Here is a 26,149-nt window from a genome sequence, read left to right on the forward strand (position 1 = left end):
AAATTGATAAATAAATTTTTTGGCGACTAAATTCTTTGGTTCTTAAATGTAATACTATTGTGACTAAAATTTATCCACAACTAAAAGTTTTAGTTGCTGAAAATTAAAATTAATTTTATTTGAAAACTTTTGGCGACTAAATATTTAGTCCCCAATTTATGACTTTTGGCTACTAAAAAACATTTAGTTGCTATTTACTTTTCCCGACAAATGTTCAACGACTAAACGGGCGACCAAATAATTTAGTTGGCAAAAACTTTCGGTGACTAAATATCGACTTTTGGCAACTAAAAATTTAGTCGCCAAAAGTGCCATTTGTTGTAGTAAAGACTGGATACTTATCTCATATAAAGAAAGAAAAAATGAATAAATTACAAAACACAATTAAAAATTATACGCAATTATAAAATGAATAAATTACGAAACACAATTACAAATCATACATGATCATGTGATATTTTGAACAGACATGATAATTTTGCAGTTGGATGGTCTAAGTAGGGATATAATCAGTTTGGTATTTAGGTAAATTTTTTCACTGAATCGATAATGTCGGTTTTATTATTTTAAACACTGACACAGACCACTTCTCCCATCAAACTGTATCGAACAGTACCAATGGAAGCGGTTCGGTTTAGTGCAGTTTAATTGGTTTAGGATCTTTTAAATTTAAGCCATTTTTTTAGTATAGTCACTCATTTATATTAAAATATTAAATTAGTCATTTGTCAACCATTTCAAACATGTCAAATCCATCAATTTAATAAGTACTTTACAATTTCTACATTAACAAAAATACAAACAAAAAAATAATAATAAATGCTAAGGCTTCAAGAATAGTAAGTTAGACTTAAAAATTATATGAAGAAAATTAAGAGTTAAAGATTATATATATGTCATAAGGGTATCCCAACTTAGGTTATAGGGATGATAATGTTAATTAATTGATATTAATAATTTATTATACTTATTAATATCATTATATTATTAAATTTTATATATATTATATATACAATATATGTTGAAGCGGTTAGTTTCGGTTTAGTTCGGTACATAAGATACTTAAACCAATACCGAACCAAAAATTGGAAACAAATTAAATTAAAAAATTGCACAAACCAATTCTTATTAAAAAATAGACCAAATACAGTTGTTTTGGTCCGGTTCAATCGGTTTAGGCGATTTTTTCGATTTTTCTTATATCCCGAAGTTTGAGGATTGCAAGGCGAATATGCGTATTTGAATTTAGGAATGTGGAAGGAATATTAAACCTATACAACTTTTATTATTCAAAACCTGGGATTTGTCTCCGTTCAAGGCAATCCTCGCGACACCATTCCACAAACATACAGAGGAGACACTATATTGACTAATTTTTGAGCGGCCATAAAAAAATAGAATAAGAAAAGAGGTCGACACCACGGAGATTGATAAGGACGCTTGCCGTTCTGGTTTAGCATATACATAACTCCAAAACCAGACATATATTTCTCTTCTTTGTTTGTATGTCTATTTATTGTTAGCATATTATATTAGCCGAAAGTGTTAGCATATTATATTAGCCGAAAGTTACACTAGGGTCTGTAATCATTTTATGCCCTCAGGGATCATCTTGTAATTGTCTTTCTTGTAAACCCTAATCTTCATTTATAAATAGGGGGTGATATTCTATCATACCCTAAGCTGGTTACCCAAGCTTCATGGTATCAGAGCTACACCTCTAGGGTTAGGGTTCAAAACGTACCTAGTTGGATCATCTGCTGGGTCGATCTTCAGTCACCGTCGTCACTCCGCTTCGTCTTCATCAGCCGATTAGATCATCTGCTTCGTCTTCGTCTGCGTCTCAGCTCCTCAGCTCGTCGATCTCCTGCAGCCGTTCGTCGCTCGTCTTCATCGCCCTCGTCGTCCTCAGCTCGTCGCTCGTCTTCGTCACTCGTCGTCCTCAGCTCCTTTGTCGCCTTCATCAATCGTCCTCCCCGTGATCTCACTGTGGTATGATCTCACACCCTAGTATATATAAATATATATATATATAGCTTGATATATATATAACTATATATATATCCTAATATAGCCTGGTATATATAAATATATATATCACACCGTACCAATACATGTATACATAAATAAATCAATATATATATATATATATAAAAAAACCAAAAAAAAAAAAAAAAAAAAAATAGTTTCTTAATTTTGTTATGTCTTTATAGTGGTCATTGTGCCTGTTATCTCACTAGTACCTTCCGGGTTTGTGATTGCCACTAGTTTTGTTGCGGGTTCGGTAGTATTGTATCCATGACAGATTCCACCAGTGTGTCCCCTTCTTCTCAAACACCAAAGAGTGAGAGTCCCATTCTACCTACTACCATGACTGAGAACCCCAACCCTAGTCTGAAAATCACCACCTCTCTATTTAATGGTCAGAACTACCTAGCATGGTCTCAAAGTTTGACTATGTTTTTGAAGAGCAGAGGGAAGATGGGGTATGTTGATGGCAGGATACAGGCACCTAGTACCACTGACTCAGGTTATGACCAATGGGAGATTACCGAATCTTTGATTATGAGTTGGCTTATCCATTCGATGGTTCCAGAACTTGGTGAGGGCTACTTGTCTATGGAGACTGCCCAGGACGTTTAGGAGGCTGTGCCTGTTACCTATTCCCGCAAAGGGAATTTTTCACAGGCATTTGAGTTGCGCCGCTCTATTGAGAGCTCACTTCAGGGGGAGCAGACTGTTCTTCAGTACTTCACTTTCCTCACCAACGGCTGGAAACGCCTTGACCACCTGGAAGACTATAAGCCCGTTTGCCTTACTGATTCTGTCGAGTACAAGAAGTTCATCGCACGGGAACGGGTCTTTAAATTTTTGGCCGGCCTAAATGTGGAGTATGATCCAGTTAGGGGTCGAGTTCTGAGTATGGACACTCTTCCTTCACTTCAGGAGGCATTTGCCTATGTACAAAATGAGGAGAGTCGCCGGTCTGCTATGATGTCCCCTGTCTCTACTGACCGTTCCGCATTACTGTCTACTCCTCGAGATGGCCTCAGCCTGCCTCCTCCGTCTGCTGCTAAGGAGTCTGTATTCTGTGATTATTGCAAGAAGCCGCGGCATACTCGTGAGACGTGTTGGAAGCATCATGGGACTCCATCCGGGGGTCGAGGTGATCGGTCTGGTTCTCGAGGAGGTTGGTCAGGACAGTCTAGAGGACGTGGTTCCTATTCCCGGGCTCATCAGTCTAGTGCCGTTGATACCCTTGATTCTAATTCTACTTCTGTTACCCAAGCTTCTGATACTGAGCTGGAGGATGCTTTGCGCCAATTGTTGGACCGCCGATCTTCTACTACTCTCAGTACCGCTTCCTCGTCCTTTGCCCGCTCAGGTAACTTAGCATTTTCTCCTTGTGCTTTCCTGTGTCATAAATCTTTGCCTTGGATTATTGATTCTGGTGCCTTAGATCATATGTCTGGCTCCTCTGATCTTTTCTCTGTCTATAAGCCCTCTTCAGGTCAGGACAAAGTTAGGATTGCCGATGGTACTGTTTCTTCCATTTCTGGAAAAGGTTTAGTCCAAGTCACTCCTACCATACATCTATCTTCTGTTCTCCATGTTCCCAAGTTTTCTGTTAATCTGTTATCCTTAAGTCGTCTTACCCAGGATTTGAATTGTAGTGTGACGTTTTTTCCTGATCATTGTCTTTTTCAGGACCTTGTCACGGGGAGGACGATTGGTAGTGGTAGTGCAGAAAATGGTCTCTACTTCCTAGATCAACCGGACAAACTTGCTTATTCTTCTACCACGTCTTCTACTACCCCCGCTGATTTATGGCTGTGGCATCGGCGTCTTGGGCATCCCTCATTTCATTTACTTAAGCATTTATTTCCTTCTAGTTTCGCAAATCATCATGTGTCTGACTTTCTTTGTGAGTCTTGTCAACTTGGAAAACAACATAGAGCTTCTTTTGCTCCCCGTTTGAATAAAAGCTTCGTTCCTTTTTCATTAATACATTCTGATGTTTGGGGTCCCTCTCGTGTTCTGTCTGTGAAAGGTCATCGCTGGTTTGTTACATTTATTGATGATTTTTCTCGTGCTACTTGGGTGTATCTCATGAAAGATAAAGAGTGAGGTTTTCTCTGTGTTTCGCACTTTTCATAAGATGATTTGTACTCAGTTTGGGGCCACTATCAAAATATTTCGTTCTGATAATGGCGGGGAATACATAGATTCTGGGTTAGGACAATATTTCTCTACTCATGGCATTATCCATCAGACCTCTTGCACCAATACCCCTCAACAAAATGAGGTGGCCGAACGCAAGAATCGGCATCTTCTTGACATGGCTTGGTGCATGTGTTTTTTTATGAATGTGTCTCGGCCCTATTGGGGCGACGCTGTTCTCACCGCTGCCCATCTTATTAATCGTCTCCCTACCCAGGTCTTGGACAAACAGGCTCTGCTTCACGTCCTCTTCGGTTCTCCGTCCTTGTTTTCTATTCCTCCCAAAATATTTGGTTGTGTCTGTTTTGTCCATAATCACTCTCCCTCTCGGGGTAAGTTGGACCCTCGCTCCCTCAAGTGTGTTTTCCTTGGTTACTCTCCTTCTCAAAAGGGGTATAAATATTACCACCCTTCTTCTCGTAAGTGGTTTGTGTCCATGGATGTAACTTTCTTTGAGTTCCAGTCCTATTTCTTGTCCTCTCTGGTGTCACCGTCCTCATTTCCGGGGGAGCCTTGGTGTGAAGTGAGTCCTGTGCCTCCTATGGTGGAACCAGTTGTTCTTGCACCACCCTCTACTACTGTGCTTCCTATGGTGGAACCAGTTGTTCTTGCACCCCCCTCTTCTACTGGGACTATAGAACCCACTGTCACCAAGAATAAGGACGGGCATGTTTATGTCCGGGACATAGACAGAAAACAAGTTAACTGGATACACGGGACCGTTTCTGCTACTCCAATGCCATCTCCTGCTTCTGATGAGAGTCTAGGTAACTTTGAATCTCTTGAGTCCATTGATCTTGATGTTCCTATTGCCAAGAGGAAGGGTGTGAGATCTTGTACTCAACATCCTATCTCACAGTTTGTATCATACTCTCATTTGTCATCCTCATATAGAGCGTTTGTGTCCAATATTTCCTCTGTTAGCATTCCTAACCATTTTCAGGATGCTCTTGCTACCTCTGAGTGGAAACTAGCCATGATTGAGGAAATGAAAGCACTTAGGAAGAATGGCACTTGGGAATTGACTGAGTTACCTACGGGCAAACGACCTGTGGGATGTAAATGGGTATATACTGTGAAACACAAAGCAGATGGGTCTATTGAGCGTTACAAGGCAAGACTTGTGGCAAAAGGGTTTACTCAGACATATGGCATTGATTATCAAGAGACCTTCGCACCCGTGGCTAAAATGAATTCAGTCAGAGTATTTCTCTCTAGCAGCTAATCTAGATTGGCCGCTTTATCAGTTTGATGTCAAGAATGCTTTTCTCCATGGTGACCTCGAAGAAGAAGTATATATGGACATTCCTCCGGGTTTTGAGGATCATCAAACAGACGGCAAAGTATGCAAACTTCGGAAGTCATTATATGGTCTCAAACAGTCTCCAAGGGCTTGGTTTGAGAGATTCACTCAGGCTATGTTTAAATATGGTTTCAAACAAAGTCAGGCAGATCACACATTGTTTGTGAAACATTCCTCACGCGGTAAGACTACAACACTTATTGTTTATGTAGATGACATAGTTCTTACAGGCAATGATAGTGGGGAAATACCTCTGTTGAAGAAATATTTAGCTAAAGAGTTTGAAATCAAAGACTTGGGAAGCTTGAAGTATTTTTTGGGAATTGAAGTTGCTCGCTCTAAGGATGGGATATTTATCTCACAGAGAAAATATGTGCTTGACCTGTTGAAGGAAAGTGGGATGCTTGGCTGCAAGGCATGTGCCACCCCACTGGAACCCAATCAGAAATTGGGGAATGATGAAGGAGGAGAAGTTGTGGATAGGGGGAGCTATCAACGATTAGTGGGTAAGCTCATTTACCTATCTCACTCCCGTCCTGATATTGCTGTTGCTGTCAGTGTAGTTAGTCAGTTTATACATGCTCCTCATCAGATTCACTTTGAGGCTGTCATGAGAATCTTGAGGTATTTGAAGTCTGCTCCTGGTAAGGGTCTGTATTTTTCAAAGTATGATCATCTTCGTGTAGAAGCCTATACAGATGCTGACTGGGCTGGGTCAGTAACTGATAGGAGATCAACTTCAGGGTATTGCACATTTGTTGGCGGCAACCTAGTTACGTGGAGGAGTAAGAAACAGAATGTGGTTGCCAGGTCAAGTGCAGAAGCTGAGTTTAGAGCTATGGCACAAGGTGTGTGTGAACTTTTATGGATCAAATTATTGTTGAGTGATCTAGGTATTGATCAGACGGACTCCATGCGGTTATACTGTGATAATAAGGCCGCCATCAACATCGCTCACAATCCAGTTCAACATGACAGGACAAAACATGTTGAGATTGATCGCCACTTCATTAAGGAGAAACTCACTAGTGGTACCATTTGTACTCCTTTTGTCCAGTCTGGTGAACAACTTGCTGACATTCTCACCAAGGGGATTGGGAATAAACCATTTCATGACATATTAGGCAAGCTGGGCATGAGAGATATTTTCGCACCAGCTTGAGGGGGAGTGTTAGCATATTATATTAGCCGAAAGTTACAGTAGGGTCTGTAATCATTTTATGCCCTCAGGGATCATCTTGTAATTGTCTTTCTTGTAAACCCTAATCTTCATTTATAAATAGGGGGTGATATTCTATCATACCCTAAGCTGGTTACCCAAGCTTCATTTATGTGTGCAAATAGAAGAAAAATGTGTGCATTTTTTGTGTTGCGAAGCCTTTCCCTAAATTATCTCTCACCATATTAGCCTCCTTGACAAAATATTAAACAATTTTAATTCTCGTTACTTGTTTATCTATTTTTTGAATATTTTTTTTTATTTTGGGAGGTTGAACAATCATAATCTAATATCACACATAGCTAGAACCTCAATAACTATTAAAAAAAAAGGTATGCATAATGAAAACAAATAAATAACTCACTACAACAAAAAAAGATCCATAATAAGAGAAAAATAATTCATGTTTGCCTTTGACAAGAACTATTTTTCTAACTACCCTATTAATAGTTTGCTGGTTGTTCACTCCTCAACTAGTATTAGGTGGATTTGGGATGGTTGTTGTGCTGGGACCACAACAGCCACTGTTGTATAGCCAAATGGGCCCATTTTGGGATCTATTTGAATGATCTGAATCATTTACATTTTATAGTACATTGAGTAGAACATAGCTACAAAAAATCAAGTTAATCAGATATCGTTAACCCTTGTAGCTACTCACATTTGTATTTACAAAAATAAATGACAATTGTGATTTAAAGTATTAAAATAAATGCAAATGTAAATAGATAAAAGGATTAACGATATCCGATTAACTTAGTTTTTTGCAGGTATGTTCTACTCTATATAATCTAAAATGTGAACGGCTCGAATTATCAAAATGGGCCCCAAAACGAGCCCATAAGGCTACACAACAATAGCTACTTTATTGGGTACATCAGCCACACCAAATTCGTTTTAGGTGGGTGCTGCAAATGATTGGGTGGTCTTTCTTGTGCCAACCTAGTTGGAATGAATATATTTAACTTTGATGTTTATTACACTTCCTTCTTTTATCTTTATTGATATAAGATTTGAAGGATTTATCATTGGTTCTAATTCAATGAAATTTATTATTTTGCTGATCAAAAAAACAAAATCACTGTTAAAAATAGTTTTAATTAAAAGGTAAACTAAACCATTCATTTACTGAGAGAATGTGGATCTACAAAATGAAGTGTACAGAGGTTTACGGAGGGGACTTGAATCCTTAGTGGAGATTTTATGTGTGGAGATGGTCGGGAGGATTTCACTAGGGAAAGACACCTCATGAATTAGGTAATCTTTTTGACTATTATTGGGCAACATCTGTGGAAGGAAAGGGCGAAAAATTAAGTGCAACGATGCTATTTTTCGTCAAGTTTTAATGGGTTGACACCTGTTTTGGCTTTTGATAAATGTTTTTTTATTATTTAAATTATTGATAAGTATCACTTTACTCTTTAAATTATGAATGTGTACAAATGAACCTTCTAAACTATTGACATGTTTCACTTTGATCCCTTTTGTTATGGTTCAATTTGTATAGTTTTATAGTTTAGGGGATTCATTTATAAATTTTTATAGTTTAGGGAACAAAGTGACACTTCTTAATAGTTTAGAGGGTTTATTTTTACACTTTTATAATTTTAGGGATCAAAATGATACTTATCAATAGGTTAGGGGACTTTATATAGCGATCTCAGTTTTGACCTGACACTTATGGCAGTCCGGACTCGGGTTTACGGTTTCTGAATGTTGTTCATTGTCTTTTTCTCTTTATTCCTCCTTAAATTTGGTTATTTGGACGTGTTGAGTGCGTTTGGAACATGTTGGTTGCTTGGTTTTCAAACCTTGTGTTGCCTAGAATTTTGGTCCTCCCCTCGAGCGGCCTGTCTTACGCTCAAGCGAGATTTGCAAACTCTCAGTACTTTACACGTCTGCTAAAGTACTGAAGGGATGTTTTCCATGCTCGAGTGGCGTTTCCTACGCTCGAGCGGGTGGGCGCTCGAGCGGCCTTTCTTGAGCTTGAGCGGTTTGTCTATTGTCTGCAAAAGTACTGGAGGTGTGTATTTTGCACTCGAGCGGGATTTCTTGCGCTCAAGCGGAACAACTTATTGTGTCTGACGCTCGAGCGTCAACTCTTGCGCTTGAGCGGACTGTGCGTATATTAGATCGTGAAAATAACTTTTTACATCACTTTTTCAGATCTTTTCTTCCCAAAACCTAAAGTTGAGACCTTCTCTCTCTCTCTCTCTCTCTCTCTCTCTCTCTCTTTACTTTTACACCTAGATCTAGTGATCTCTACACCCGTGTGCCTTTGTTAAAAAGATAGTACGTCTCAAGAGCTTCCTTTTTGTCTGATTGAAGTTTGATTTCGGCGTCTTTGAAGATCCTCCATCTCTTCCTTTGTTCTTCTAAGCTTGAGGTAGGGATATTCTGCACCTTAATATGATTTTTAGCCTAGTTATTCGTTGTTATGTATAAATGGTGGAATATTGGAGCTATTTGTAGATGAACCTCGGGTTTGGGTGTGGAATGAAAGGGGAGGTTTTCAAAGGTAATTGGTAAAAATGGTTTGGGTGTAGATGTAAAGGTTTGTTGTTGAAAAAGGGTTGATATGGACACTTGGGTTAACATTTGGAAGAATGGGAGTAGTGCCCTAGATGGATCAATTTGTGTTTTGTATAAATAAACGAAATTGATTATGATAACATGGAATTGGTTAGTTGTTGATGTAAATGGAGCCGGATACGCGTTATCTCGCTCCTATGAAAATTTGAATAGATTATCTGTCTTGAGATTGAATATTTGTTTAGAAATATCTGTATTGGGCTATCGGTGGAGGATAACTATGATTGTTATAAAAATTGCATGAGGATTAAGTGAATTGAAATTAATCATTTAATTGTGTCATTGAATATGACGGTATGTTAAGGCATTGAATATGTATAGTTGATAGTCATTGAATATGACGGTACTTTTAAATACGTTGTAAATGTATAATGTTTTGGGAGGAGAAATGGGATGTACTCCATGTTTTGGGAGGATATAGGGGATGGATTCCATCAAAATTAAGTTGGCCGGAGTATCCAAAGTGAAAGTCCCGAAATCATGTGTATACATGGGTACCGATCCCGCGTACGAAATTTCTGTAAAATGACAAGATTGAAGTGCTTGTATGATGGTTGTGTTGATTGAGAACCATTGAGTTGTAGTCTCGCAGTTTGGTTATTCAGAGAATTATGAATTTAGCCCATGAGTTGAAATGAAATGAATTAACTTGAAATGAGTAGATGGGAATGGATTGAGACATGAACATCGGTACCATAAGGTCATGTGGAGAATGAATGTTTTGTCATAGATATTGAATATACACTTGACACTTATATCTTCATTAAACCTCATATACTGTGTTAGATTGTTTCTACTGAGTTTTGGCTCACCCTACTTTGGGAAACAACTTTCAGGTACTGGTGACATACCTGCTCCAAGGACGTAGCTTAGGAGGACCTTGGAGCCGAAGGCTCTTTTTATGTTATTTTGTACTTAATGTTTATTCAAGCCGAGAACTTTATATGTACAGAGCTTATGACTCTCTCTTTTGTTGTAACTCAGCAATGTCTTGGAAAGATGTAAGCTCTTAAGGTATTTATTTTGTTGATTAATTGATATTACATGCTATAGATTCAGGATGAATATTTATGAATTTATATTGCATGTATTATCTTTTGTACTACGAACTTTGATAAATGAAAGTATCTTATTTTTTTTATTCTTTCGCTTATGAGTTGGATTTATTATTATTTTGGAGGCGTTACACTTTATGTAAATGACTCTTTGGTATAGACTGTTTCTATTAGCACCCCATCAATTATTTTGGACTCTCCATTTTTTATATTACTATAATAACTTCAAATGAAATTATTAAAAAGGACATTCATAATATCTAATAATTAAGCCCACACATCCATTACATCATGAGTTAGGGTTTATGAGAGTGCCCAAGCCGAACCACTGCTTTTAGCAATGTTAGGTACAATTTTTATTGTTGAAAGTTTTAATTTTTTGAAAAAAATGGAAACAAAGCTCTCTCTCTCAACAAGCTTTTGCTGGTAAATGGAAGCAATTTTTGTGTTTTTTTTTTTGGTTGATAGCTGATTGAGTTGAAAAAAGTGAAAATTAGTCATTTAATCACTTGAATTTCGAATTCAATTGTTGTAGTTTGGTAATTTACATTGGAGAAGCAGCATGTCACTCTTTGATGCATTTTGGTGAATATTCCAGAATTTATGCAATCTGGTTGCTAGTTTCAATTCGCTGCAAATACTTTTACTGGAGATTGTGCTGTAACCAATGATAACTTTGTTTGACTCAGGTGATAGATTTTTCATAATGGTTGCTACCGCCGCTACTGCATTTTTTCCAGTTGCGTCTCCTCCACCCGATTCTGGTGCCAAGACATCCAGCAAGCTTGGAGGACCTCCAGCAAATGTGGATGCTCGTGGGATTAAATCAAAATCTGCTGCCACTGGGGGTTTGCAGGTTAAGGCCAATGCACAATCCCCTTCCAAGGTAAACGGTACCAAAGTTGGTGTAATGGAGGGGCTCAAGAGTGAGGATGATTCGCCATCACTTCACCAAAGGACTTTTATCAACCAACTACCTGATTAGAGCATGCTTCTTGCTGCTGTCACGACGATATTCTTGGCATTGGAGAAGCAGTGGATGATGCTTGATTGGAAGCCAAGGCATGCTCATTGATCCGTTTGGTTTTGGGAAAATTGTTGAGGATGGTTTTGTTTTCCGTCAGAACTTCTCTATCAGATCCTATGAGATAGGGGCTGATCGGACCGCCTCTATAGAGATATTGATGAATCATTTGCAGGTATGATTGAAACTTCATTTGACTACAATGTCAAAAGAATAAATGCACTCCCATGTACCATTCACTGCCCCTTTTCTAATTTGTTTAGTCCTTTACAAGCTTAAGTTCTTTTTGCTGGAGACAGCTCTTAATCACGTGAAGAGTGCAGGACTACTGGGTGATGGCTTTGGTTCAACTCCGGGTGCAAAAAGAACCTGATTTGGGTGGTCACTAAAATGCAGGTTCTGGTAGATCGATATCCTACTTGGTAAGTCACAGTGTCGTGTGCATCACATTGCTTTCGTACTACATTATGATATCATACCTTTTAGTTTCTCTGATGGTTCAGTTGTCTCTAGGAAATTGATGTGGTGTTTGGCTGCTAAGGGCTATGTTAAAGTCATTATTACATGTATTTACAACCCCACTATGTTGTAGAGGCTTAGTTGATTCCCTAACTTTAAGGTATTTTCACGATGATTTAACATACTATAATTAATGCGTGAATGTGAAGCTTACTTAAAGGTTGCTTTGCACTTGCTTCACAAGGCTCCTGCTGACGACAAGTGTCGGGGAGAGACAGCAAGTAAGCAGTCTTACCCCACTTTTTTGTGGAGATGCTGATATTTGTGACTCAAACCTGTGCCACAGGACTGGGGGCAGATAGCACTTGCCATCATGCCAGTTGCAACATCTAATGTGAAACGCACTTCGTTAACTTGAAAAGATTAGGGGTCTATATTTGAGATGAGATTATAATCTTTGTTTGCAATCTGGTCTAAATGTAAAAAAACATGCATGATAGGAGGGGTTGGAGGCGGTACCTTGACCTTTTGTTTGATCTCTTAATTTTCTTTTTTAAATCACGTATTGCTTTAAGAAAACTTATAGTACTTGATCTCAAGATTTGATGCTACGTTACCTAGAACATGGATTGTTTCGGTATACGGAACGGGAACGAGAATGAGAACGGGAACGAGAACAAGCACGAGAACGTGGTATGCCACATGCTCTAAAATGTGGTACGATAGGAATAGAATTTAAGGTACTTCTAGAGTAGTTTTCTTTTAACTATTAGATATCCAATATAATATATATATATATATATATTTATGCAGCGAATCATTTTTATGAAAATTATGACCTATTTTTTATTTTTTGTCTTGTCAAAACTTAACTTTTCTTAGACTTTAGTTCATATATTTGATTTTTTTTCTCCTAAGATAATATTTAAGGAAATATATTGAAAAAAAAACTTTTGGGATCACTTTGGATCCCTAAATTTACCGTTTTGGAACGGAAGTTTACCATGTTTCGGAACGTATGTACCAATACGTAATTCGCTAGGGTGTTAGCGTTGTTTTCTGATAACATAGATTTGATGTAGTTGTAATAGATCCGATAGACACTTTAAAGTATTAAAACTCCTCAAAACTAACAAATTATACCCCTAAAAAAAAATAAAATTTGATTATCTTTTCTTTCTATTTTTTGCACATCTTTTCGTAAAAAACCAAAAAATCAACCTAAACATACTAGTTTTTTACTTCATATTTTAGCCAAAAAATTAAAAAGTTACTAAAATAGCCTGTTCCACACGAGGCCTTATCGACTTGCCCTACCGAACCCTACCCAACCCAATTAAGCTATTGAAATATGTATGGTCTTTTTTCTTTTTTATTTAAACTATCGGTTTTTATGTAAGTTTGAGGAGTACTTCTCGAGAGAAAGCATTGAAAACAAGGGTGAATGGGGCACGTGCTTGTTATGCTTGGTTAATGTGGTGCTCTCTCTGCTTTGGCATTTTTACAATACATGGCTGAAGGCTTTAGAGTTACGAGACTTATGCCTCATAAATTCTCTCTTTTATATATGTTCAAAACTTGGTTCCTTTCTCTTCCATGTTTTCCCGTTTAAAATGTTGGTTGGGAAGGGTATGGGCAATATTATTAATGTCATGAGACAGAAGTCTGTTATGACTTGGATTGCCTGATTCAGCACAGTGAATGCTTTGATCTGTAATAATAGAAACCTATATAGTACGTATTTATATCAAAAAAAGGAAAGAAAAATCAATGCTATAATTTTTTAGAAAGGGTTAATACGCCTCATGAAGGCCATAATTAAATTTGCATAATGGATAGAAAACATGATGAAGTTATGGGATTGCTTGTGAATTATTAAGTTTTTTTCTTTGTGTGGGATACTTTAACTAGTACTCACACACCTGTTTTACGTCGAGGCATTGTGGAGTCAATAAGCATCTGTAGTGATTGCTTGTTTACTATCCTGCTCATTTTTTGATTTGAAATTTTGATCAAGCTCGATTGAGTTTTTTGTTTTGGGCCTCCATGGTTGATGACAATTGAGGCCTTGTTTGGCAGGAGGATTTTTTGGCTAAAAAAGTCAAAAAGTTCAACCCTACTAGCAAAAGGTCGCATCAATCAATCACTTTTTCCCTCACTGCTATTTATTCAACTAAAAAAATCATTCCAAACACATTTAACTTTTTTCACCTTATAAAAAAGTAAAAAAACCACTAAAAAGTAAAGTTGCAAAACGGGTACTTAGTTTTGAGATTCTCTTTCTGAACTGTTCACTACTAGGGAACTTTAGCAGCTGTAGTACAATGCTATTAAGCATGGACTGAAAGCTGAGGGAAAAAATGGCCAGCTTTTCTTCCTAGGTTGGTGAGGTGATGCAACTTGCAAGTTGGCACATGGTAGCGGTGGTTTATTTGAGTGGCCTGTTCATGATGTATCTATATACCTTGTGTCTTGGTCAATTAGAATGTGTTAGCTTGCCCCACTGGTGTGAATTTACAGGTGCAATGTTAATCCATTGTATGAATGGTGTTTTTATTTCTATTTTAATAATTTATCCTGTTATAAGATGAGAAATGATGTTTGATTTGCTTCTTTGAATTGGAATTTTGTATTTCAACCTAATACGCTACTTGTTAATGGGACATAAAATTGATTCTATTTTGCACCTTGGGATTAGAAAGTTTTTGTGAAGGTTCATCTTTGGCATATATTTCATGATTATTGGGGAAGTTGGGGTTCCCTATTAGAATAGCATATGTGGTGGTTACAGCTTATGTTATAGAATGATTATTTGTGTGTATAAGATTCATGTTGTCATATTGCTAACACGATAAATTGTTTGTTTGTAAGAATGTCAACAATTCAAATTGCTTTCAATTGTTGTTGTAATCTCTATTATTAAAATTTTACAATTTGCGATTTGATCACAATTCGATTAGTATTTTTTGCAAAATCAATATGAATCTATAAGTGAATCTATTTTGAAAGTTATAAGTGTGGTTGGTAGAGTTGAGTGTGTTAGGTGAGAGTTGAGTGTGGTAGGTAGATGTAAGTGTGTTAGGTGAGAGTTGAGTGTGGTAGGTGAATATGTTTTTTCTCTTCTATATATAGGAGAGTCATTGTATACAAATTGAAATCAATCAATAATACAATCAATATCTATACAATTCTCTATTTCTCTTTATACATTAAATTTCTACATGGTATCAGAGCAAGGTTAAGAACTTAGTATTTTTCGCTTCACCGGCGGGCGGCAACCTCGCCTTGGCCGCCCGCCGGACCTCAACCTAGTCCGCTGGAATTTTCTACACAGACGTCGACATCAATAAGCTTCAAATTCTTCTTCTTAGCGACACACGTGTTTACCTCTGTCACGAAGCGCCTTGTAAGCTTCAATGACCAGAACCACCTCATTTGCAGACTTGGCTAGCCCATATTGCTGGTTGGGATGAGTATAGGCTAACTGAACATCGTCTCCGATCTGCATAAACACCGCTGATTGATTGAGAGAGAAATCTGCTGCTGCTGCTATTATTTCCCATGCTCATCATCAAGTTCAACAGCTCCACATGCTATCAATGCCCGACAAGCTCTCTCAACACACAGGCTCTCTCTCTTTCACCAGTACGGGGACGATAATTTCCTCACTTTACAGGGCAACTCCGATTCGATGACCACGTCGCAGCAGCAGCAGCCACGGGAGTCACTTCTCCATTCACACTTCCAGTAAAGATTATTGCACGCTGGACTCATTTCCAGCAACGGGCTGTTATGCTGTTTACAATTCTCCGTCAACTCTCATGTTTCTCACCCAATGGAAGTCCCATATCTCAGCAAGAGTGTCATTCATATGGGTCCGGTGTAATTGATGATTTTATTGAATTCAGACACAAGCTGCGTGAACTTGAAACCGTGATGCTGAGACCACTCTCGAGCTCTCTCTCTTCCTTTTGGCAGTTTGAAATCACACTTCTCACTCTCTCTCTACTCAAGCCCATGTGATAAAGTGGAGAGAGAGGGTGTTGGGTTTGCAGATGAGCATGTTTTGTGCTGGTGGAGATTGGTTTAAAAATAAAAAAGGGGGATGGGTGTGCAAAAGGTGTTGGAGGGATGGGTTGGAAAGTAGACATAGTGCTGGTGGGACCTCCCACTAGCAAAAGCAAGTTATAATCCTAATTACCCTCTCTCCACTAATTCCTTTTATTCTTATTATTATTATGAACAACCTCAGAACCCATGTGCTCTTTGATCCCTTTTATGACACTTTCTTTATTTTATTATTTTATTTTATCTTTAAAAAAAAAAAAAAAAAAAAAAGCCACCCACGTGGGCTTGTCCACTCTCTTTCTTCCGTTTGATTTCCAAATCTATTATTTTTATTTATTTTCTCTAAACCTCTTTTTTTAATCTCTTTCAAATACCCATTTTTATTTTATTATATACTCAACATTCCCATCATTCTTTTCCCCACTCCAATATATTATAATAGCCTTCATTGATTCCACGGGCTTCCACCACTTCATTTTATTTATTATTATTATTCTTATTTTCACCACCAAAAAAAAAAAAAAAAAAAAAACTACATTCATTCCAGTTGATTTTTCTACATTACCACACCTCCCATTCGAGTTTGCAAAAACACACTTGTTTTATTCATATCAGGGATTCACCCCGCTCACCATTCCAAACCCAACACACACACACACACACACAAAAAAAAAAAAAAAAAAAAAAACATAACAAACACCAAAACATTTGTTTTCTTTTCTGCAGACGGCCACCCACCGACCTCACTTCCACTACTCTGCCGCCGGTCTCTTCTTTTTGCCTCCGTCCTGGGCGGCCCTTGACGGTGTTGCCTCCGTGTTTCCCACTCCACTGGGCACGATCACTACTCTCTGCTCCTCCACTGCAGCATATGGCGGCCCTCCAAATCGGAACATAACGGTGGCCTTCCGCTTCAGCTCCTTATTTTCCGCCTTTAGCATACTTATCTCTGCTCGCGCATCCTTATACATGCGCTAGAGCAGAGCCAGTTGGGCGTTTAACTGCTGCACCTCATTTGTCCTACTCTGCAGCCGGTGCGACAAGTTTGTGACCGCAGTCATGGTTTCAACACATGACTTCAATGTATACTGATTCGCCTCAATATCTGATTGCGCTGTCATTCTTTGCTCCACAGACCGCATAGGAAAGGTCAACGGAGCAAACTCAGGGGCGCTTGGTTGAGGTTCACGGGCAACTGCACCAGTTACCTCTCTTGTGGACTCGTTGAGGTCGGGAAAGAGAGTGAGCAGACTACGGGACGAAGATGCCATGTTATGGGTTGCTGAGTGTTTCAGAGAAGGGTTGGTTACAGAGTGTTACAGAGTATCTCTCAAGACAACGAAGAATTTCTCAGAGGTTTTTAGCCAGTTTTTTGTCTTAGCCTCTGCCTCTGCCTCAGCATCCGTCTTGGTTAAATAGCCAAGGCAGACACGCGCATCGCGCGCCACTTGACGCCAGACGACAAAACGGACGCGCAAGCCAATGTGGTGACGCGCCTCGCCATCATGTCCGGCACATCTTTTTATGACTTGGGCACGCCTTTTGATGGCACGCCTTTTTATGGATTGGGCACGCCTTTTGATGGCACGCCTTTTGAAAGATTGGGCACACCTTTTGAGGGTGCGACTTTTTAAGGGTCCGACAAGACTCTGTAAACTGTCCCGACATTGATTCCGGTTAGCTCCTTCATGGGTCCGACAAGACTCTGTAAACTGTCCCGACATTGATTCCGGTTAGTTTCTACAAGGGTCCGACAAGACTCTGTAAACTGTCCCGACATTGATTCCGGTTAGCTCCTTCATGGGTCCGACAAGACTCTGTAAACTGTCCCGACATTGATTCCGGTTAGCTCCTTCATGGGTCCGACAAGACTCTGTAAACTGTCCCGACATTGATTCCGGTTAGTTTCCACAAGGGTCCAGCAAGACTCTGTAAACTGTCACAACAACTGTCACAACATTGTCTGCTACAACGGTCCGACATAACCCCATAAGCTGTCTTCTACATCGGTCTGACACCGCCATCCAGTGTCCTCTACATCATTATGACACCACCATACAGTGTCCTTTACAACGTTATGACACCCCCATACAGTGTCCTCTACAACGTTATGACACCACCATACAGTGTCCTCTACAACGTTATGACACCACCATCCAGTGTCTTCACCAATGGTCTGACACGACCATACAGTGTCTCCTATCCTCTTTTATTTTTATGTATTTTCTTGTTTTGTTACTTTCTCCAAACTCAAGTTGGTTAGTTCCTATCCCCCTTGAGTTTGAGGGGGGCTATAAGTGTGGTTGGTAGAGTTGAGTGTGTTAGGTGAGAGTTGAGTGTGGTAGGTAGATGTAAGTGTGTTAGGTGAGAGTTGAGTGTGGTAGGTGAATATGTTTTTTCTCTTCTATATATAGGAGAGTCATTGTATACAAATTGAAATCAATCAATAATACAATCAATATCTATACAATTCTCTATTTCTCTTTATACATTAAATTTCTACAAAAGTGAATTAAAATAAATCGTACGATTCATAATTGACGCACGATTTGATTCACTTTTTATAATTTAAGCAATTCTTGAAACTGTTGTGTCCGGCATATTTTGATTATTTTTATTTCTTGTTTTTTTTGTGAAAAACGACGTAATACAACTTCTAATAGTATTTAGTAGAAAAATATATATACATAATTTGTTGTTATTTTTGTGATCAGAGAGTTTTAGTAGGATTCAATCAGATTTAGTCAGACCCAATATGCTTTTAACATTTTCTTATTTTTTTTTCGTCTACAAAATCATAATATAACTTTTAAAGATATTTAAGGGTAAAGTAACTTGCATCATGAATTATCTATTGCTATTTTATTGAAATAAATATAGTTCTATGTTACATGAGTGAGGTCAATTAAACTAGTTCTATTTAAAAGAAAAAAGAAAAAAAATTACTTTTTTGAACAAGCATATATACTTTTTAAAATGTTTTAGGCTTTAAAATAAAGGATTTCAATTAATTCTTTTTTATTATTGTGTTATTCTTACTTGGAAAGGTATGTATGCTTATTGTCTAAATATCAACATCGTTGTGAAGTTATTGTTACTTGGAAATTGAGAGTCTATCTTTGTTTACTTGCTTTACTAAAAATGGTTGATAAGAAGTATCTAAAAAAAAAAAAAGGTAAATTCGTGATCTTACATGAGAAGTGTGTTAACTTCTTACCTATTAGACCACATCATCATCATTCAAAACAGTATTTTTATTAATTTAAGTCTAAATATTTTATATTTATAAGATATATTTAACATCCAACTGTGTAGATATATATTTTAAAGTAATATGGTAAAAGTAACCGAATCTTTACAGTTTACAATTCGATTTGTGATTCGGTACATGGCCATTTCGATTCACGATTCGAATCTTGATTTGACAACTATGGTTTTAATGAATAATGGTCAAATACAATATAGAATAAGGGTGCTGTTGTTGTCATATGAACATCACATCAGTCTATATTTTTGGAGTAGTAATTTAATGCAAAGATTGTTCTATTTGTGAAATGATTAGTGAAATTGTAATAGCCTTTATATGAAGCTCATAAAATGTTAACAATTGCTATAAAAAATGAATGAACTTGTGTCATTGAATTGATTGAATTTCTGTGGGTGACACATACATTGATACATATAATGTCTGCAGCTCATAGGTTACATACATTGATACATCTATCTAGGTACTTCATTGCTACATGATCTTGATCACATCCACAAAATTAACTTTCTTTGTGTATTTTATTATTTATTGTATTTGATATGGTATTAGATTAATAATACCACTTTTTAGCTGATGAAGGGAAGTATTTACTTTATGGGACGTGACGTGATGCCCTTGAGATAATGTAATTTATTAGTACTGAAGTTGCTTATAATATTTGTAATTGATTACTACCAATTCATGGTTTGAGCTTCTTTATTTCTTTCAGGGGTGATGTAGTGCAAGTAGACACCTGGGTAGCTGCATCCGGAAAGAATGGTATGCGGTGTGATTGCTTGTTCGTGACTGCAGAACAGGGGACATTTTAACTAGAGCATCCAGGTGGGAATAAGAGACGCGGAGGTTATCTAAAATTCCTAATGAAGTTCGAGGGGAAATAGGTACTTTTTTTGTGGATTCACCTCCTGTTGTGGACGAGGACAGCAGAAAATTACCAAAACTTGATGAAAGCACAGCAGATTATATTCGTAATGGTTTAACGGTAAGTTAAAGGTTATTTCATATAACAGATCATTTACCTTTGAAATGTACCATATAAGTTGCTTTGTTTTCATGTTTTGTGTGTTTTAATTACTAGATGGAGTGATCTAGATGTCAATCAGCATGTTAACAATGTGAAATACATCGGATGGATTCTTGAGGTAAATTCCTTTTCTTTCGTTTGATGCATAATCTATCTTGTTATTGATTTTCTTGTCTCATAAAATATGATCTGAGACCCCTATGGGAATGCTCGGTTCAACATTAATTTAGCTGAAGTATTTGCTCACTTGTTTGTATCTGCTATTCACGTTAGTTGAGTACAGATTCCTTCCCTTTGCCATTGTATCATAATAACAAAATGATGCGCCTTCTTGTAAATTGTCCTCTTATCCTCTTCTTTGAACTAACTGGAATGGAAACTTTTACCATCCTCCATGGCTTTGTATGATTTCATACAAAATTCCTCAGCCAAGATTCATTTATAATTTTTTTATTATTATTATTATTATTATTATTATTATTATTATTTTATATTGAATGCATTTGAAGTTATTTATTAAATTGATTTGTATTGAGTGAGGATTTTCATTTCTCTTGGAAATTGAACCATTATTTTTTATTCTAGGTTTAAGTTTAAATGAGTCCTGTTTATCATAGCATTTTAACTAGTTTGATACGTGTTTCTAACAATCAAGGCAGGTTAGGCGATTAATAGACATCCTTATTTATATTTTATTTGATTCTATTGTTATGTTTTATGGTGCCCAAGTCGTGTTTTAATATGCTGTATGAAGCACAACGTACTAATTCAATAAACGCGGAACATCTGAATGCCCTCATGAGTTACTCAAGCATTGCGATTTGCAGTTCTTGATGTTTGCAGCTTTATATGTCTTAGAAATCATAACATGGGGCAAAACCGTGATGGAAGTCCTTGTTTACACTTTTCAACAACATAATTTGTTGACGTTAATTGCTTATGAATTTTAAAACCTAGGATTTTGGTTTCAAATACAGCAAGAATAAAATCCAGCAAAAACAAAATGCTAGCAACTTGGCTGTACATAAGAGATGGAAATAATAGAAGAGAGAAGATTTAATATGTGAAGGTTGTTATCATTGGCCAGTTGAGCTATGCTAGCAAGATTTACAGTATGATTCTCATTTTTTATATGCATCATTTAAGAGTTTGTGTACATACTTTGTTGCCACAGCGTAAACATTGTTGCATGATGTTTGCTTGGAGTTTATAATGCAATGAATGCTGATCTATGGAAAGTGTGGCTCACTGTCAAATGGCATGTGATATCTGGTTGTGATTGTTCTTTCACAGTACCAATTTTGAGGGATTTATGCATTTCCTACCCATTTTAAATTCATTGTTTTCTTTAATCTTTCCAGCATTCCCTTTTCACTTGTTTCAAACTACAGAGCATGGACACGGGCATTGGTCACAATGATTTTGAAAAAAAATTAGGATACAGATGAGGCAAGGATGGGGAAAATTTTATTTTATTTTTAATATTTTTATTTGCTATGTATATGAATATAAATTTATGACATAGAGATACAAGAGACATTAATATATATGTGGGTGCATTTCCCTCTGTTTTCATGTATTTTAGTTTGACCCCAACTCATCTTTTTAAAATTATCAAAAAGAAACTCGCAATGGTATCCTGAGGTGCATGTCCATGAAGTGTCTCCAAACTGTTGCAAAAAAATAATACTTAATAAAATTAACATGCCACATGGCGTGTCGGTGTCTGACCTACGACACCGAACACTCATTTTGAAGTGTCAGTGCTTCAGAGGTTTCAAATTTGCTTGCTATTTTATTCATCTAATCAGAAACAATGCCGGTTATTACAGGGTGCACCAATGCCAATTTTGGAGAGTCATGAGCTTTGCAGCATGACTCTGGAGTACAGGAGGGAATGCGGGAGGGACAGCGTGCTGCAGTCCCTAACCACTGTATCTGGTGGTGGTGTTGGCAGTTTGGTTGATCCTGGTTATGTTGAGAGCCAGCATTTGCTTCGACTTGAGGGTGGGGCTGAGATTGTGAAGGGAAGAACTGAATGGAGGCCCAAATATGCCAAACTGTGTTGGGACCCTTGGTTCACTTCCAGCAGAAAGCAGTTAATTGTTGAAGTTCTTTATTGCTTGGAGTGGCAGTAAGTCTTATCCTTCGTGTCGCGATGCTCATGTAAAATCCCTACTCGAGTTCCTGGATTAAATATGGTTTTTCATTATATATATATATATATATATATCTTCTGATCTGTGTTCTTGTTTGGGAGAATAGAGAAAAGTTCTTAAGCCTTTTGTAAGTAGATCTTGTTGTACTCTCTTTCTCTCTCTCAGAGCTGTGTCTGAAGTCTTAGTGATTACCTTACCTTCTCAGATTGGCAACTCATTCATTTTTATCATTTTTGGTGGCAATTCTTTATTATTTATAATTAAATTTGTTTTTTGGTGGTGCATGTTACTTTTTTCTCACTGTGCTGCTAAAGTTGTCTAAATGTGATGGCAAAGTCGCGCTTGGAGGTCAAGTAACCATTAAATTTAAATATCTTGCAGTTGTTTGACAAGTAACCATTACTTCAAGATAGTTGAGAAATCTGAAATGTTATGTTCCCAGAAAAATTATTCAGAAAGTGTAGAAAATCTGAAATGTGTGAAGCATATTTAAATTTAGGGTGGTATTGTTCATATTCAGAATGAATTTGATTTATGCATTTTGAAATCCGGGTACTTTGAGTATATCTAGCATTGATGATCAAGGTCATGGATGGAGCTCTCATACCTTGATATTCTCTTTTCTAGTGTGTTTCTTTGGTCGGGCATGGTATTCACTCCCATAGAATTATTTTTTTATTTTATTTTTTATTTTTATTTTTTTTAGGAAAAACCAAAAAACTAATTTGTGGTTTACCCCTCTCAATCTTTAAATGTTTTCAAAATTTTCATTATTTTTATTGCAAACACCACCAAAGTGTAAACGATTCAAACAAAAGTACAATCAAGCAAGCCTATTATTGCATCCTATTATGGCGGTGTTGGGGAACTTGGTTTTTGGGTTTTTTTTGTTTTTGTTTTTTCCCACTATAAGACAAATGTTTTACAAAATAAAAAAAAAACAAATACAAACCAAATATCACATCAAATTTCGTAATCATTTCATCATTTTTTTTTCTCACAAACATCACATTCAACTATAAAAAGATCTAACTATTTTTCCAAACATAAAGAATTTTTTCTCCAATAATATCCTACAACTAAAAAAACTTACAAAAAAACCCACTTCCTAAACACCAACTATGTATAACTTGGTTCCAATCATAGAACAATAATGTGAAACAAAATTATCATGCAGAATACAAGATAAGTGGTTTAACAGGATGATATGTGGTTTACTAGTATGCTTCTGTCCCTGGTTTAACAATATGCTTGTGTCTAATGATGAATGAGATTAAATTCATTATGCACAATAAGTACTACAAAACTCTAAACCTCTCAATTTAATTGCTTTATAATGTTCATTCTTACACACTAAACCTTTACAATCTGAGTCTCTAGCCTTCGATCTTTTACAATAAATTTGAGCGTGTAGTAAAAATATAAAATGAAGCTTGTTGGGAAATCTGAATCCGGAGAGCTCACAAGTGCACAACACCATTGGAAATAAACTCATTAATTCATTGAAAATAAACTTGAAAGACCCTATGTAATGTGATTCATGAGTTATGAGCTAATCAAGAACACTTAATAGTAATTCCTAAATTAGACGATAATCTAAATCATCTAATTAATACAAAAGTGATTTAAATTATTTCTAAGCAATCAACAAATGCGTCATAAAGATTTATCGTGAAAAAATATCACAATTGGACAACTCCAATTGTGATAAAAAAAATCACAACCTAAGAAGGGCGAACAAATCCACTAAGAAGAAAGAATGAAAATTACAAGAGACCTCACCACGCTTTACCACCTATGAATCCATACAACCCTTGGAGACACTAGAACATCTTCGTTGCCTACTCTTCATCTAGGATTGTTCATTATTGAGCTTGAATCCACAAACTCCAACTCAGTTTGAATTCTACGGGTTGAACGCTAAGGAAGGTAGATTCAATCAAAGCCTCTTGATGTATTCAATCAATTCCATGATGTGCGACAATCATCAACAATCCACTAAGAGAAAACCAATAACAACTCTCTATAAGATAGAACTAGGGATGTAATCGGTTCGGTACGATCGGTATTTAGATAAAAATTTCCACCGAATCGATAATGTCGGTTTTATTATTTTGAGTACCGATATAGACTGCTTCTCTTATCAAACTGCACCGAATCGAACTGATTGAAACAGTTTGGTTCGATGCGGTTTAATCAGTTTAAGACCTTTCAAACTTAATCATGTAAAAATATTGAATTAGTTTTTTGTTCACTTGTGAAACATATCCAATCCATCCATTTAATAAATATTTTTCAATTTTTAGATTAACAAAAATACAAATAAAAAAAATAATAATAAATACTAAGGCTTTAAAAATAATAAGTTAGAGTTCAGATTATATATAATAAAAATTTACTATCTTAAGTTATAGAGATGACAAGATTAATTAATTGAGGTTAATAATTTATTATACTTATTAATATCATTATATTATTAGATTATATAAATTATATATACAACATATATTGAAATGGTCGGTTTTCGATCTATTCAGTGCACAAGGTGCTTAAATCAACACTGAATCGAAAATTGAAAAAAATCAAATTAAAAAACCACACAAATCGATTATTGTTAAAAAAACAGACCAAATATGGCCAATTCGGTATGGTTCAATTAGTTTGGTTGATTTTTTCAATTTTTCTTGCATCCTTAGAACTATTGTTCTTCAATGTTTAGAGAGAAATTTGGAAGCATTAAACCCTGAAATGAGCATCTGAGGCGGCTTAAACAATCCAGAGTTGCAAGGAACGCTTGAGCACATAAATGACCACTCGAGCGATGTGTCTAGAAAGATGGTGCTAACAAACTTCCATCTGTCACTTCACTCAAGCGCAAGACTTACAACTCAAGAGGTAAAACATATCTCTGGGTATCTCTGAATTCAGACTAAGATATTGGATGCTTAAATTCAACGCTTGAGTGCAAACATGACCGCTTGAGCGATCCATGTAGTTTGACAGGCCAATAAAAAGAAATAGATTTTGAAAAACAACTAATCAAACACAAGCAACACTTAAAATCTCACACCATTACAACTCAAATGTATTTGTTCGTGAAATTGACAAAACAAGAGTCATAACAAAACTCATTAATTCACATGTATAGTACCAAGGCCTGACTTCCTATCAAGTGTTTTGTCCATCCTATTCAATATTGTTATGGAGTTGATTACACAAAAATAATTACTCAATTGTATGAGATTCTATAGGAGTTATAACTAAAAAAAAGTTATAACCAAATATCACATAAGGTATAATTAAAGAGTTCTTAGATCATAATCAAAATAATGTCATAACTAATATTAGAATGAGTCATAACTAATACCATAATGTATATAATCAAGTCATAACTAACATCTCAACATATAGGTTATAACCAAACACCATAAAAAGGTTGTAGCTAGGGGGCATATAGAATTTCCCATAGTTAAAACATACTTATATATATATATATATATATCTTGAGGTTTGGATAAAATACAATAAGCTTCACAGTTTTGACATAATTACGTTGAGCTCCCTTAACATGTTCATTCATATAACACTTAACCCACTTTTAATTAATAATTTATTAGTTATATAGATGAAAAAATGATATTGTTATCTTTTTTACACGAAAATATTTATTTTTTGTTGTTTATTTTTATATTTATCTACCATCTGTATTAATTTCTGTCCATTTAACCCTAGTAAAAGGGAGGTCAATGTAATTATT

General features: G+C 36.5%; 1 pseudogene across 1 annotated transcript in view; it reads left to right on the forward strand.

Moving 5' to 3' along the window:
• Positions 1–22,622, forward strand: part of LOC114264136 (palmitoyl-acyl carrier protein thioesterase, chloroplastic-like) — a 41,330-nt pseudogene extending 18,708 nt beyond the window's left edge. Inside the window, exons 6-10 of the transcript XR_014349404.1 lie at positions 11,080–11,589; positions 11,695–11,836; positions 19,919–20,202; positions 20,288–20,351; positions 22,066–22,622. The product of XR_014349404.1 is annotated as a palmitoyl-acyl carrier protein thioesterase, chloroplastic-like (transcript). The remainder of the gene's footprint in view (positions 1–11,079; positions 11,590–11,694; positions 11,837–19,918; positions 20,203–20,287; positions 20,352–22,065) is intronic.
• Positions 22,623–26,149: the final 3,527 nt, after the last annotated feature.

The sequence above is a fragment of the Camellia sinensis genome, chromosome 13 (assembly GCF_055761805.1).
Source record: "Camellia sinensis isolate YWXY chromosome 13, ASM5576180v1, whole genome shotgun sequence".
Lineage (NCBI taxonomy): Eukaryota > Viridiplantae > Streptophyta > Magnoliopsida > Ericales > Theaceae > Camellia > Camellia sinensis.